A 3,316-nucleotide genomic window follows, 5' to 3' on the forward strand; every position below is an offset into this window, starting at 1 on the left:
GTGCGTGTGTGCTCTCTTGCCTGTACAGCGGTCTCTAAGGTGGAGCCAGGCCTCCTGTGTGTGTGTGTGTGTATGTGTGTATGTGTGTGCGTGTGTGTGTATGTGTGTGTGTGTGTGTGTGTGCTCTCTTGCCTGTACAGTGGTCTCTAAGGTGGAGTCAGGCCTCCTGTGTGTGTGTGTGTGTGTGCGTGTGTGTATGTGTGTGTATGTGTGTGTGTGCGCACGTGTGTGCTCTCTTGCCTGTACAGTGGTCTCTAAGGTGGAGCCAGGCCTCCTGTGTGTGTGTGTATGTGTGTGTGTGTGTGTGTGTGTGTGTGTGCTCTCTTGCCTGTACAGCGGTCTCTAAGGTGGAGCCACGCCTCCTGTGTGTGTGTGTATGTGTGTATGTGTGTGCGTGTGTGTATGTGTGTGTGTATATGTGTGTGTATGTGCATGTATGTGTATGTGTGTGTACGTGCATGTGTGCTCTCTTGCCTGTACAACGGTCTCTAAGGTGGAGCCACGCCTCCTGTGTGTGTGTATGTGTGTGCATGTGTGTGTATGTGTGTATGTGTGTGCATGTGTGTATATGTGTGTGTGCGTGTGTGTATGTGTGTGTGTGTGTGCTCTCTTGCCTGTACAGTGGTCTCTAAGGTGGAGTCAGGCCTCCTGTGTGTGTGTGTGTGCGTGTGTGTATGTGTGTGTATGTGTGTGTGTGCGCGCGTGTGTGCTCTCTTGCCTGTACAGTGGTCTCTAAGGTGGAGCCAGGCCTCCTGTGTGTGTGTGTATGTGTGTGTATGTGTGTGTGTGTGTGCGCGTGTGTGCTCTCTTGCCTGTACAGTGGTCTCTAAGGTGGAGCCAGGCCTCCTGTGTGTGTGTGTGTGTGTGTATGTATGTGTGTGTGTGTGTGCGTGTGTGCTCTCTTGCCTGTACAGTGGTCTCTAAGGTGGAGCCAGGCCTCCTGTGTGTGTGTGTGTGTGTGTGTGTGTATGTATGTGTGTGTGTGTGTGCGTGTGTGCTCTCTTGCCTGTACAGTGGTCTCTAAGGTGGAGTCAGGCCTTCCGATGCGGCTGCCAGGGCCTTCAGTTTCCCTTCTGTCCCCTGTGGAGGGGGCCTGACCCCTAGCCACCCCACCAGCTCATGACCTCTACTCCTTGTGCCTGTCCTGGGACTTGAACTCGGGACCCCGGTGCTAGCCCTGAGCCTTCTGTGCACAAGACTTGCTCTCTACCACTCGAGCCACGGCTCCACTTCTGCCTCTTTGGTGGTTCATCAAACATAAGAATCTCATAGGCTTTCCTACCCAGGCTGGTTTTGAACACCCATCCTCAAATCAGCTTCCTGAGTAGCTGGGATTACAGGCGTGAGCCACTGGTGCCTGGATGGACTCCAAGTCTTGAGGCAGCTGCGGTGTGGCCACTTGACCAGAGTCTTGCCCTCCCTGGGTCCATGTGGGGTCCAGGTAATCAGAGTCCAGGCAAGGCGCTCTTCTGCAGTACAGCGCCAGACCCCCAGGCCAGGGGTCCCCACAGAACGGGGGCCACGCACAGGGCCAGCAGTGGGAGAGGCCCCGGAGCCAGAGGTCAGCTGATCTGGCATGGGAAGCCAGTGCAGACCCTGCCACACCCTCCCCCATTCCACGGCCGAGTGGGCAGAGCTTGTGTGCTGTGGGCGTGGGTGCCCGTGGGCGTGGGTGCCCTGTGTGTGCCCTGTGGCGTGGGTGCCTGTGGGCGTGGGTGCCTGTGGGCGTGGGTGCCCTGTGTGTGCCCTGTGGCGTGGGGGCCCTGTGGCGTGGGGGCCCTGTGTGTGCCCTGTGGGCGTGGGTGCCTGTGGGCGCGGGTGCCCTGTGGGCATGGCTGTAGGCCCCCCACCATCAAATCTAGGCCTGAACCATAAAGGCGCCGCCTGTCTTTTTGATTCTGCAGTTTTACAGCAAAACGAAGAGATAAGTCGGCTTTGATCCGCTGTTTTATTAGCGGGCGCCTTTCCTTCCTCTCTTCTTCAGGGGAGCAAACCGGTTTATGGCAGTCTCCCCACCGTGGCCACAGGCAGGGTGATAAGGGCCAGTCCCAGCTCACTGGGGGTGTTGGGGGCACCAGTGGGCCTGGGGAGGGGCCTTCAAGAGGAACAGACCCGCTGGGACACGGCCCTAAGGCCCCACTGGGCGGGGCCCCCCATGCCTCAGTTTCCCCACCTAGGAACAGCAGGTCGTCCGGGCTGTCCTTGGGCCCCATGGGCCTGCTAGCCCTTGTGTGGCCACCATGGCTGGCCTCTTCCGCACAGGACTTCCAGTTAACTTGGGGTGGGGACAGGGTAGGGTGGGGGTACATTTGTCCCCAGGGCCCTGGAGCCAGGCCTGAGCTCAGCAAGCCTCGGGCTCTGGGCAGGCCAGTAGGGGCTGCAGGATGTTGAGTGTGGACGTCAGCTGGCTGGGCTAGGACAGAGCCACAGGGTGCGGCGGGCTTCAAAGGACGGGAGAAAGCGGCCGCAGCGCACCAGCACCCAGCCGGCAACATCAAAGGCCCCACCCAAGGGTGACAGGCGCCTGATGAGGGCAGAGCTGCCCAGGGCCTCAGCCAGAGGGAGCGGCAGTGGCGGGGAAGGGGCGGGAAGGGGGAGGACTGGAGGGGGGGCTGTCCTGCCTCTGGGCCTGAGGCCCCCGCCCCAAGCAGGGTCCTACCCCTCAGGACTCAGGGCGAGGGGCTCGCTGCCCAGGGCAGCCCCTGCAGCCCGGACAGGGCTTCGCCAAGGTCCCTGGGAGGCCTCCAGAGGCTCAGGGTCCCCGGTGGGGGGTGGAGACATGGGGGAGGGGAGGCCCTGACAGCTCCACTGTGGCCCTGGGCAGAGTCTCCCAGGCCCCCAGGGCCTGAGTCTGGGGGTGCTGACACCCATGGGGTCCCGGTCTGGGCCCACGCCACCAGATACCTGCACCCTGCCCCAGCCAGGCCTGTCTCTGCTCCAGGGCCTCCACCTCGACTCTGCTCCAGGATGACGGGATCCCCCACTGGGCAGAGCTCCAGCTGCAGTTTCCAGAGGATTCCGCTGGGCCCAGGGGCGCATCCACGTGAACTGCCCTGGTGTGAGCGAAGGGCTCCAGTCCTCTTCCAGGAAGGGGCAGCCGCGGGGCAGGCCCCAGGGGGATTCCCTTCCCATTCTCCAGAGCAAGGGTGACAATTACTAATTGGCGTCTGGGGTCTGGGGTGGTGCGCACCTGACCATGAGGGCCTGGGGGGGGGTGACTCACCCAGAAACGCTGGTGCCTGCCAGCAGCTCAGCCCCAGGCTGCCCCCCTCCCCACCCCAGCCTCTCCACTGCCCACCACCCCCCTCCCCACCTC

Source organism: Dipodomys ordii, unplaced genomic scaffold (assembly GCF_000151885.1).
Source record: "Dipodomys ordii isolate 6190 unplaced genomic scaffold, Dord_2.0 Scaffold54, whole genome shotgun sequence".
Classification (NCBI taxonomy): domain Eukaryota; kingdom Metazoa; phylum Chordata; class Mammalia; order Rodentia; family Heteromyidae; genus Dipodomys; species Dipodomys ordii.